This window comes from Coregonus clupeaformis, chromosome 31 (assembly GCF_020615455.1).
Source record: "Coregonus clupeaformis isolate EN_2021a chromosome 31, ASM2061545v1, whole genome shotgun sequence".
Taxonomy (NCBI): domain Eukaryota; kingdom Metazoa; phylum Chordata; class Actinopteri; order Salmoniformes; family Salmonidae; genus Coregonus; species Coregonus clupeaformis.
Window position 1 is genome coordinate 434,644 of NC_059222.1, and position 13,711 is coordinate 448,354.

Consider the following 13,711-nt stretch of genomic DNA (forward strand, 5'->3'; position numbering starts at 1 on the left):
GGGGAGGCCCAAATAGAGTGTGAGTTAGAATCAAAGCAATACATTTATTTAAATAGGCACTGACGGTTGTGTTCCTATCTTGGATTGGGGCTTTGGGCTTGCTGGTGTGTTTAGGCCTATTCTGAAAAAATTGACAGATTTTCAAAACTAGAATAACTAGGATGTGTTCTAACTAGGATGTGTTCTAACTAGGATGTGTTCCAACTAGGATGTGTTCTAACTAGGATGTGTTCTAACTAGGATGTGTTCTAACTAGGATGTGTTCTAACTAGGATGTGTTAATATGGCCCGTCCTAGGGGACTGACACGGATGAGTGTGCCAGGCTGATGGAGGCGAGGGACCGGTACACCCCTGGGGACACTCGACACGGGGTACTGTTCGAGCGGAGCCCATAAATGTCATTGTCAATCAAAGCACTCATGTGAACACGGACATGGGGAGGTAAATGGACGAGGTGCTAAGAGCTAGCACCACTACCACCTCGCTACACCGCCCCGGCCGCCCCATTGGTTAGCATACAGTGAGGGAAAAAAGTATCTGACAAAGAAATGATCAGTCTATAATTTTAATGGTATGTTTATTTGAACAGTGAGAGACAGAATAACAACAAAAAAATCCAGAAAAACGCATGTCAACATTTTTTATAAATTGTTTTGCATTTTAAATGAGGGAAATAAGTATTTGACCCCCTCTCAATCAGAAAGATTTCTGTCTCCCAGGTGTATTTTATACAGGTAACGAGCTGAGATTAGGAGCACACTCTTAAAGGGAGTGCTCCTAATCTCAGCTTGTTACCTGTATAAAAGACACCTGTCCACAGAAGCAATCAATCAATCAGATTCCAAACTCTCCATCATGGCCAAGACCAAAGAGCTCTCCAAGGATGTCAGGGACAAGATTGTAGACCTACACAAGGCTGGAATGGGCTACAAGACCATCGCCAAGCAGCTTGCTGAGAAGGTGACAACAGTTGGTGCGATTATTCGCAAATGGAAGAAACACAAAATAACTGTCAATCTCCCTCGGCCTGGGGCTCCATGCAAGATCTCACCTCGTGGAGTTGCAATGATCATGAGAACGGTGAGGAATCAGCCCAAAACTACACGGGAGGATCTTGTCAATGATCTCAAGGCAGCTGGGACCATAGTCACCAAGAAAACAATTGGTAACACACTACGCTGTGAAGGACTGAAATCCTGCAGCGCCCACAAGGTCCCTCTGCTCAAGAAAGCACATATACAGGGCCGTCTGAAGTTTGCCAATGAACATCTGAATGATTCAGAGGAGAACTGGGTGAAAGTGTTGTGGTCAGATGAGACCAAAATCGAGCTCTTTGGCATCAACTCAACTCACCGTGTTTGGAGGAGGAGGAATGCTGCCTATGACCCCAAGAACACCATCCCCACCGTCAAACATGGAGGTGGAAACATTATGCTTTGGGGGTGTTTTTCTGCCAAGGGGACAGGACAACTTCACCGCATCAAAGGGACGATGGACGGGGCCATGTACCGTCAAATCTTGGGTGAGAACCTCCTTCCCTCAGCCAGGGCATTGAAAATGGGTCGTGGATGGGTATTCCAGCATGACAATGACCCAAAACATACGGCCAAGGCAACAAAGGAGTGGCTCAAGAAGAAGCACATTAAGGTCCTGGAGTGGCCTAGCCAGTCTCCAGACCTTAATCCCATAGAAAATCTGTGGAGGGAGCTGAAGGTTTGAGTTGCCAAACGTCAGCCTCGAAACCTTAATGACTTGGAGAAGATCTGCAAAGAGGAGTGGAACAAAATCCCTCCTGAGATGTGTGCAAACCTGGTGGCCAACTACAAGAAACGTCTGATCTCTGTGATTGCCAACAAGGCTTTTGCCACCAAGTACTAAGTCAAGTTTTGCAGAGGGGTCAAATACTTATTTCCCTCATTAAAATGCAAATCAATTTATAACATTTTTGACATGCGTTTTTCTGGATTTTTTTGTTGTTATTCTGTCTCTCACTGTTCAAATAAACCGACCATTAAAATGATAGACTGCAGGGGATCAAATACTTTTTTCCCTCACTGTATTATCATCTAACCGACTCCGGCACTCGCCAGCCCGGGAACATCTGTTACTATTAATAATACAGCGTTATACAATTTCAATGTGCGTTACAGTGGTGCTACACAGTAGGAAATACGTCCATCTCACTCTTTGTCCATGTAATAGAGTAGTAGAATTGACTGGATTCTACACTCTTTCGCATTTCCGATGAAACGTAGCCTATTTTTAAGAGTGGTGGTAGAGAAATAACAGGGTACGTCCGTTCAGTACAGTGATGATCATTGCAAAGGCATATGAAGCCGAACTGACTGTAGACTACATCCTAAGAAGTGTGCATCTTCCCTTTAAATACGATTCTGTGCACTCCTTTGAAAAGCATTGTGAGTCTATATTCCTTATGTCTTGTACTGTATGTTTTTATGCAGTAGGGGAATATGAAAAGCATTCTTTCTAAGATTGACAGCGATTGGACTGGCCCGGATCCCACTGCTCCACTGCAGCTCCACTGGATCACCATGTGTCCTGGCACGCTAATTGCCCATAGTTCAACTCCATTAAACCCTTTCAGGCAAGAACACAGCTAAAACCGAAGATGTCCTTTTACAGACCAGTACCTATCTCTCTACTCCTGTTCTAGCCATGGGTCCCAGAGGTGAAGAGAAGCGTCACATTGAGCTGCGGAGGAGGTGAGAGAGGAGGAGTGACAAGAGGGAGGAGTGCAAATGCTGCTGTAGTGCTGTGCGTATGTGATTGAGAGAGAAAGAGAGCGATATAACGGGTAACGCAGGTGAAAAGAGACAATAATGAGCCGAATGAGATAACTGTCGCCTACCATTGAACATCTGGCTGACATGTCGTGATACCAACACCTGACTAAGGTCTGCATCTTACAAAATAGCATTGAGCTATATTGTTAATCTGCAGGCTATTATAATACTGTAAGCCTCTCAACTGCGGGATTTTTTTTTTTTTTTTGGGGGAAGGATCAGCTTAATATTGCAGATAGATTGCATCTTCTATCAATGTAATTGTCTGCATCACTTCCAATCCCCCATGTTTATTTTTATTTTTTATATATATATTCCCCTTTATTACTATTCAACCCCACCATCCTTTCCCTACTTGGAGTAAATTAGTGAACAACGCCCAGGCCTCTACTTCCGGTCTATACTTACTATCTACACCTTATGGACAGAGTTAATTTTACAATAATTCTATATCTATATATATATTTATTTATTTTTTTGCTCCTGAACTTCTTCTACTCTCAACCTCTCCGATCATTTTCATGATGTCCATCCGGTTTGCTTCTAAATGCCATATCTTTCTAACTGTGCTCTTTCCCAAAAGCTCCCAACATACAACCTATATACTTATTATGGACACAGTATGCTTACATTATTAGCTATCTTTGTTATTATTTGTTGTTATTTGTTATTAGTCCCATCCTTCAACTCTATTCAATACCTCCCATCTATCTCTTAACACCATCCATATAGGATTTCTATTTGCCATATATATTTCAACCGTACTGTGATGTTTTACAAAAGTTCTGAACCTTTCTATTCTCATTGCTTCTACAGATTTTGAATTAAAAATAAACATTTTTGCTAAAAGTATTATTATATTATTGATTGATTGACTATGACTTTTCAGATCACCCAGCAATGCTATCTGCAAGGTTAGTTCCAGGTAAATATTGCAATCCTTTAGCCATTCCTGGACCTGTGTCCAAAAACAAGCTACAAATGGACAGAACCAAAACAAATGATCTAATGATTCTATCTCTTCACAGCAAAATCTGCAGAGCTGGGAAGATTGTATCCCCCATATAAATAACATTCTATTGGTAGCAAGAATTTTATATAATAATTTAAATTGAAAGATTCTAATTTTTGAATCCGGTGTCGTTTTGCGTGTCAGTTCATAAACACTATGCCATGGGATCGGTACGTCAAAGATCTCTTCCCAACTATTTTGCAATCTATATGGGACGGCTGTCAATCCTTTGGTCCTTAAGTGAAACTGATATACTTTTTTATTTATCACAGTTTTCCTTAACCAATTATGTTCTTTAATGCAAGGCCGACAGACAAGTTCCTTACTTTCTCCCCCTTCAACTTTCCTCTTCCACTTTTGCGGTAAGGCTGCAATTATTTGGTTGTAATTTTGGGTAGAGCAGACATTTCCATATGTTTTTGTTAGCTGCATGTGCGACATAACTCCACCAGTCCTACCGATGATATCATTTACGAAGATTATACCTTTTTTAAACATTCTGTCAAAAAATAAAGGTTTTTTGTTAATTAGTATATTTGAATTTAACCACAATATTTGTTGCATTATTTGTTCTGTCGTTTCTGGAGGATTAAATTGAAATTGCAACCAACTTTCTATGGCTTGTTTTAGAAATAGTGACATTTGGGAGATTATTTCCTTTTCAAATAACTGAAAGTGAGAGGTTGTAATCTGAAAAGGGAAAAAGGCCTTTCTTGAACAGTGGGTGAGACAATCTTACTAATTTGCTTGAGAACCAGTTCGGATTTAAGTATAACTTTTGGATGACTGAAGATTTTAGTGATAGGTCTAATGCTTTAATATTTAATAATTTCTGTCCTCCGAATTCATATTCATTATATAAATATGCTCTTTTAAGTTTGTCTGGCTTGCCGTTCCAAATAAAATTGAATATTTTTTTCTCATATAATTTAAAAAACTGTTTGCTAGGCGTAGGCAAGACCATAAGCAAATAGGTAAACTGGGATAATACTAAAGAGTTAATCAGGGTGATTTTTCCACAAATTGACAGGTATTTTCCTTTCCACGGTAGTAAGATCTTATCTATTTTTGCTAACTTTCTATTAAAATTTATTGAAGTGAGATCATTTATTTCCTTTGGGATATGTATTCCGAGTATATCTACATCACCATCAGACCATTTTATTGGTAAACTACATGGTAATGTAAAAATTGTATTTTTAGTGATCCAATACGTAATATAGTACATTTGTCATAATTTGGTTTTAATCCAGAGAGGTTAGAAAATGTATCTAGATCCTCTATGAGGCTGTGGAGGGATTCTAGTTGTGGATCTAAAAGAAAACATGAATCATCTGCGTACAATGACACCTTTGTTTTTAAGCCCTGTATTTCTAATCCTCTGATATTATTATTGGATCTGATTTTAATAGCTAACATCTCAATGGCCACAATAAATAGATATGCCGATAGTGGACAACCTTGTTTCACTCCTCTTGACAGTTTAAAACTTTCTGAGAAATAGCCATTATTTACTATTTTACACCTAGGGTTACTATACATGATTTTGACCCATTTTATAAGAGATTCTCCAAAATTGAAATGCTCCAGGCATTTATATATAAATTCCAGTCGAACTTTATCAAATGCCTTTTCGAAGTCTGCTATGAATAGCAGGCCTGGTTTCCCATATTTTCCATAGTGTTCTATTGTTTCCAATACTTGCCTTATATTATCTCCAATGTATCTTCCATGTAAAAAACCTGTCTGATTAGAATGAATAATATCCGACAATACCTTTTTAATTCTATGCGCTATACATTTTGCTAGGATTTTTGCATCACAACACTGAAGTAACTGCGGGAGGTTTTGATTTGATTTTCTTTATTTTAGTTATTTATTTTTTTGCGTATCTTCCTCTTACATGGTAGGCCTTAGGGTTGAATGGCGGGAACCCGGATACTGAGATTTTATGGGATTAACCTCCCAAAACCACTCCCTTTTCCCGGGATAAATAACTGCCAGAAAACTGTAAAGTATAATACATTATTTATATGAACAGCATGGAGTGAAATGGAACTGTTAAATGATATGTGATGTTTAAATCTTGCTTCTCTACGGCATCTGCATGATGAATCATCAACGCTCAGGGTGGGTACAAACAGTCCATCTCAGTATGGAGTCAGTTCACAATGCATGTAGACCTACAGTTGAAGTCGGAAGTTTACATACACTTAGGGTGGAGTCATTAAAACTCGTTTTTCAACCACTCCACAAATGTCTTGTTAACAAACTATAGTTTGTGCATGACACAAGTAATTTTTCCAACAATTGTTTACAGACAGATTATTTCACTTATAATTCACTGAATCACAATTCCAGTGGGTCAGAAGTTTACATACACTAAGTTGACTGTGCCTTTAAACAGCTTGGAAAATTCCAGAAAATAATGTCATGGCTTTAAAAGCTTCTGATAGGCTAATTGACATCATTTGAGTCAATTGGAGGTGTACCTGTGGATGTATTTCAAGGCCTACCTTCAAACTCAGTGTCTCTTTGCTTGACATAATGGGAAAATCAAATGAAATCAGCCGACCTCAGAAAAGAAATTGTAGACCTCCACAAGTCTGGTTCATCCTTGGGAGCAATTTCCAAACGCCTGAAGGTACCACGTTCATCTGTACAAACAATAGTACGCAAGTATAAACACCATGGGACCATGCAGCCGTCATACCGCTCAGGAAGGAGATGCGTTCTGTCTCCTAGAGATGAATGTACTTTAGTGCGAAAAGTGCAAATCAATCCCAGAACAACAGCAAAGGACCTTGTGAAGATGCTAAAGGAAACATGTACAAAAGTATCTATGTCACTGTAAAATGAGTCCTATATCGACATAACCTGAAAGGCCGCTCAGCAAGGAAGAAGCCACTGATCCAAAACCGCCATAAAACAGCCAGACTACGGTTTGCAACTGCACATGGGGACAAAGATCGTACTTTTTGGAGAAATGTCCTTATGGCCATACAGTTCTATTTTTGTTTCGCCAGACCAGAGGACATTCCTCCAAAAAAGTACGATCTTTGTCCCCATGTGCAGTTGAAAACCGTAGTCTTGCTTTTTTATGGCGGTTTTGGATTTCATTTGATTTTCCCATTATGTCAAACAAAGAGACACTGAGTTTGAAGGTAGGCCTTGAAATACATCCACAGGTACACCTCCAATTGACTCAAATTATGTCAATTAGCCTATCAGAAGCTTCTAAAGCCATGACATCATTTTCTGGAATTTTCCAAGCTGTTTAAAGGCACAGTCAACTTAGTGTATGTAAACTTCTGACCCACTGGAATTGTGATACAGTGAATTATAAGTGAAATAATCTGTCTGTAAACAATTGTTGGAAAAGTTACTTGTGTCATGCACAAAGTAGCTGTCCTAACCGACTTGTCAAAACTATAGTTTGTTAACAAGAAATTTGTGGAGTGGTTGAAAAACGAGTTTTAATGACTCCAACCTAAGTGTATGTAAACTTCCGACTTCAACTGTATATACCACACACACACACACACACACACACACCACACTGAACAAAAATGTAAATGCAACATGCAACAATTTCAAAGATTTTACTGACTTACAGTTCATATAAGGAAATCAGTCAATTGAAATGAAATCATTAGGCCCTAATCTATGGATTTCACATGACTGGGAATACAAATATGCATCTGTTGGTCACAGATACCTTTAAGAAAAAAAAGTAGGAGTGTGGATCAGAAAACCAGTCAGCACCTGGTGTGACCACCATTTGCCTCATGCAGCGCAACACATCTCCTTCGCATAGAGTTGATTAGGCTGTTGATTGTGGCCTGTGGAATGTTGTCGCACTCCTCTTCAATGGCTGTGCAAAGATGCTGGTTATTGGCGGGAACTGGAACATGCTGTCGTACACGTCGATCCAGAGCATCCTAAACATGCTCAATGGGTGACATGTCCAGTGAGTATGCAGGCCATGGAAGAACTGGGACATTTTCAGCTCTCAGGAATTGTGTACAGAGCCTTGCGACATGGGGCAGTGCATTATCATGCTGAAACATGAGGTGATGGCGGCAGATGAATGGCATGACAATGGGCCTCAGGATCTCGTCACGGTATCTCTGTGCATTAAAATTGCCATCGATAAAATGCAATTGTGTTCATTGTCCGTAGCTTATGCCTGTCCATACCATAACCATACAGCCACCATGGGGCACTCTGTTCACAATGTTGACATCAGCAAACCGCTCGCCCACACAACGCGGTCTTCCATCTGCCCAGTACAGTTGAAACCGGGATTCATCCGTGAAGAGCACACTTTTCCAGCGTGCCAGTGGCCATCGAAGGTGAGCCTTTGTCCACAATTGGTCCAGCGTCGTCCAAGGTAGGGGAGGGTTTGGCCGGCAGGGATGTGGGTTTGTTTCCCACGGGGGGCCAGTATGATTTTTTTTTCAAAAATTCAATAAAAAAAACATGTATGCATTCACTAACTGGATAAGAGCGTCTGCTAAATGACTAAAATGTAAATGTAAGTCGGTTACGACACCGAACTGCAGTCAGGTCAAGACCCTGGTGAGGATGACGAGCACGCAGATGAGCTTCTCTTGAGACATCTGTGGCATTGTGTTGTGTGACAAAACTGCACATTATAGTGTGGCCCTTTTGTGAGTATGGAACATTTCTGGGATCTTTTATTTCAGTTTACAGCCTATATATAATCTGTCGGGCAGAGAGAGGCGCAGCTTTCAAACAGCTGAAAGAGTTAGTGGCACCAGTGGAAAAGGTTAGTGTAGAACTCTGGTGTGTCAGTGTATGCATGCGCCCACTAGTAGCCCAAGGCAGTGAAAGGGGGAGGAAGTCACATCGCTTTCAGAAGCCATTAGTGACAAACTCTCACTGGCCCGGCCAGCACTCCACTCTCCAACAGGGAATGGACTTAGCTACTGTCTGGAAGTTAACGCTCCAACACTAACACAGAGAGAAGTTAGGACAAATCTGCCCTTAGAGGTGAGGAGCAGAGTAACAGAGAGCCTGGTTAAGTCATCTTAACCCTCCAAACACTAGCAATCAGGCAGTAAGTACTTGAAGGCCATTGCTCAAACATTCACAGTATTAATCTTTCAAACGCATAACATTATTCAGAAATAAGTATCCATTACTAAAACACAAAAGAGGATAAGAGGTTTGGGGATTAGGTCCATCTAAAAGCACTTCGCTAACTCATAGTTCAACTCCAACCAAAACAGAAACTGTGATCAGGGCACTTCTCCATAAAACAATGACAGCAGAAACTGGATTCATGCTAATCTGTCCTCACACGACCGTACTGTTACACTTGCGATTTGAAGTGAAGTGCATTCTCCACAGTACTCCGCTGTTCACTCCATTCTCTATGGCTAAGTGGAGCAGCCCACTGCTAGGGAGACAGAGCATATTCACACATTCACACACAGTCACACACACAGGGTAAATACATTTGAATTCAATCACTTTTGACAGCACCCCTTTTGATTTGAACGAAACCGACCATACATATTTGCTTATTGTAGAAGTGCTCAGAAAGTGACCTTTTGGACTTGAATGCCAAAACATTCAAGAAATAAAGACAGTGTAGACTTGTTTTTTTTTATGTCTACCAGCTACTGTGGTAGATAGATTTTAAAAAATCTACCAGCCACTCAACTTTTCTACAAAATGGATGAGCTTATGTATTCTAAAACAAGGAATGTATTACTATTAAGATGCAATGTGGTATATTGCTCAATTTAAGCTAAATATCACAGATGAGACAAATGTTCAGCTGCCCCTTTAAGGTTACTGTGGTAACGGGGCCACTAAAGTCAACATGTGTGCCTGTGAGAAGCTGACTAGTAGAGCCTACTACCTGGCTAGTACCATACCCTGTTCAAAAGGCACTTACATTTTCTGTCTTGCCCATTCACCCTCTGCATGGCACACATACACAATCCTTGTCTCAATTGTCTCAAGGCTTAAAAATCCTTCTTTAACCTGTCTCCTCCACTTCATCTACACTGATTGAAGTGGATTTAACAAGTGACATCAATAAGGGATCATAGCTTTCACCTGGATTCGCCTGGTCAGTCTATGTCATGGAAAGAGCAGGTGTTCCTAATGTTTTGTATACATATAGGGTTGTCAAACTATGATATAAAATTAAGACATTTTTTAGCACTTTTTTAGCGTAAATTATCAAAAAATTTGTGAACAAAAAAAAAAAAAACATATTCGCAGCTTCGTCCCTACTTTACATCATCTGAGGTTTTACTGTTGTGCTCGCCATCGGTTGAGACACAACATGCTCTTGAATACATGTTGGGTGTCACGTTTTTACTGACAAGTGTAGCCTACTAAAATGGGTATAACATTTACATTTCTACTTTCAAATGGTACCCCAAAGATGGTTGGAGGTCCACACAGAGAATGTTGACCTGAATGGGAATATCTTTTTTTTTCATTATTATACTGTCAATCCTCCATAGGAAATATATACTGAAATCATAGAAATACAGATAATTAGAACAGACATTACCATTTACAGTGCCTTCAGAAAGTATTCATACCACTTGACTTACTCCACATTTTGTTGTGTTACAGCCTGAATAAAAAACGGACTAAATCAAAATTTTTCTCACCTTTTTCTACACACATTTGAATCACTTTTGGCAACAATTACATTTACATTTTTGTCATTTATCAGACACTCTTATCCAGAGCGACTTACAGTTAGTGAGCTCTGGGTAAATCTCTAAGAGCTTTGCACATCTGGATTGTACAATATATATATATATATATATTTTTTTTTAGCTCTGTCAAGTTGGTTGTTGATCATTGCTAAACAGCCATTTTCAAGACTTGCCATAGATTTCCATGCCGATTTAAGTCAAAACTAGGCCACTCAGGAACATTCAATGCCGTCTTCGTAAGCAACTCCAGCGTATATTTGGCCTTGTGTTTTAGGTTATTGTCCTGCTGAAAGGTGAATTTGTCTCCCAGTTTCTGTTGGAAAGCAGACTGAACCAGGTTTTCCTCTAGGATTTTGCCTGTGCTTAGCTCTATTTTGTTTATTTTTAGCCAAAAAAAACTCCCTAGTCCTTGCTGATGACAAGCATACCCATAACATGATACAGCCACCACCATGCTTGAAAATATGAAGAATACTACTCAGTGATGTGTTGTGTTGGATTTGCCCCAAACATAACGCTTTGTATTCAGGACATAAAGTTAATTTCTTTGCCACATGTTTTGCAGTTTTACTTTAGTGCCTTATTGCAAACAGGATGCATGTTTTGGAATATTTTTATTCTGTACAGACTTCTTTCTTTTCACCCTGCCATTTAGGTTAGTATTGTGGAGTAACTACAATGTTGTTGATCTATCATCAGTTTTCACCTATCACAGACATTAAACTCTGTAACTGTTTTAAAGTCACCATTGGCATCATGGTGAAATCCCTGAGTTTTGTGAATACTTTCTGAAGGAACTGTAAGTTGACAATCGACATAGGGTGGGTTAGTAATTAGAAGTTAAAATGTCAATTGTGTACCAGCAAAATTGCAGTGGTCTGAAGGGATAGTTCCATTCTATTTCTTGATTGAAATGACACCCACCCTGTTGTTTTCAAGCGCATGTTGTGTCTCAACCGATGGCGAGCGCAACACAATAACATCAGATGATGTAAAGTAGGGACGAAGCTACAACATATGTGAATATGAAAAACACATTTGTTGATAAGTAACGTTAAGGGCAGAAACATTTCTTAATTTTTATTAAAACATTTTTGGGGGTGAAAATGTTTACATAGTTTGACAACCCTGTTTGTAAACTTTTAAATTATATCAAATTCAACTGTTTTTATTTTCCAGTGATGAAGACATGGATGTCTCATTGTATGGTGGGGTATGCAAAATGGATCAACTTTGAGCACCTTTAACTCCTGAATGTTTTGGCATTCAGGCCCAAAAAGTTACTTTCTGACCATTTCTTCAAATGGGCAAACATGTATGGAAAGTTTTGTTTGAATCAAAAGGGATGCTGTCAAAAAGTGATTGAATTCAAATGGATTTACCTCACAGACACTTTCTCTCCACAGCCTTGTATGCTTCCACTCTGAGGGGAGGAATCGAGGATGACAAGACAACAACAACAAAGGGACACCTCATGTTTTTCAAACAGAATTTCCCCGGCAGCCATTTTAATAACCCTCAGACCTCCTTCTTCACCACCAAAAGTAAACCAAGCTGTTAGCAAAGGAAGGCCACTGTAAAATATATTGTTTTGGTGCTCGCTGGAGCAACGTGACATGAATTCATTCAATGTTACTGGTCCGTAGCAGCCGTTGAGGGATTTGTATTGATTGTTATTTTATTGTGTTACTTTTTATTGTATTTTTTACTTTAGTTTATTTAGTAAATATTTTCTTAACTCTATTTCTTGAACTGCATTGTTGGTTATGGACTTGTAAGTAAGCATTTCACGGTAAGGTCTACACCTGTTGTATTCGGCGCATGTGACAAATACAATTTGATTTGATCCCACTTTTTAAATGGTCATCCGTTTTGGGATGCATAATAGTAAGAGTGGCTAATTATTTTGCATTGAAGCATTATTAAATTGAACTAATGAAGAGATCATGATCTGGCATAGCCTGTGGTACCAACTATCGCTTCTTTCAGTGATGTGATGCGCGTATGCTTGCAGGAACCGACACCCACCCACCCCCACCTTCTTCTGTCCTTGGCCTTGTGTTCAGTGGAGCTGCTCTAAAAGTGCCCACTTCAGCTTCTTAGTGTGGCAGATCTAGGCTTGGGGCCAAGAGCTTTCAGAGGCAGAGAAATGCAAGAGAACCACTTTCCTGCACAAAACCCTGCTGCATTCACATTTGTTTCCACTAGCCACCCTGCAGCCAAGCTGCCCATTATGCTCACCCTCATCTTCATTCACTGTAGCCCTGAGGAGAGGATGCTACTGTATCACCTTAACCAATCACTGACAAAGCCACTGGGTTCTGAACCAATCACAGAGCATGAAAGTGAACTAGGAAAGCCAAAGAGCAGAGGGCAAAACACTCCCCTCCTGTAATGAAGAGATGGAAAGGTAAATAGATTGAGAGGGTAGGGTTACTGGTTAGGAGTAGGTGAACAGAGGAAGGGAGTATAAGGAATGATTATATCCAGAAAAGGTAGTGAACACTAGGAATAAATGGAGGAACAAAGAGGGGAGCAGAATAACGTCTGCAGTGCAAGGACCAGATGAGAGGGCAAAGGGTTAAGGGACGGAGGGCCAAGTTAGAGGCGGTCTGGTCAGTGCTGCAGGCAGTGATGGAGTATGCCACCATGGCTAGCTGGCTGTGCGCCACATTCTGAGCGCCGGTGTGAGAGCTAGTGAGCCAAGCCACCGCCGGCTTCCCCCGCCTCGCCGTGAGACATTTGGCCTTTGTGTGACAGTCATTAGCGCTGCCTTTCCAAGGTTGGCCCACAGCCCAGTGCCTCAGCCTTGGGAGTAATACTACCCCCAATTGGCCACTGGGGGCACTGTTTGTTTCTAATATTCACAACGTAAAGTGACAAACACCACTGCCCACACAGAAGGACGGGGCTAATCATACTATCTTTGCCAAGTCAGAAAAAAAGGCATAAGGTAATTGTACCTATTAAGCCCACCAAATCCTAAGTTTAAACATTTCGAACATATACCGTCCTACTTTCTGTAAGAAAAGTCGAGATAAAATGAAAGATGAATCTCTCATGTGAAGTTTTATGACTTTACTTACAAAAACATTTTATAAGACAAAAACATTTGCTAAAATACGTTAAAAGTCCGGACTGGGCTTAATTGGTACCGAATGTACCCTTTAAGCCTATGGGT

At 40.2% G+C, this 13,711-nt stretch overlaps 1 protein-coding gene across 1 annotated transcript in view; it reads right to left on the reverse strand.

Moving 5' to 3' along the window:
- LOC121547202 (calpain-15-like) overlaps positions 1-13,711 on the reverse strand; it is a 79,883-nt gene that overhangs the window by 39,404 nt on the left and 26,768 nt on the right. The gene's annotated exons all lie outside the window — the stretch shown is intronic.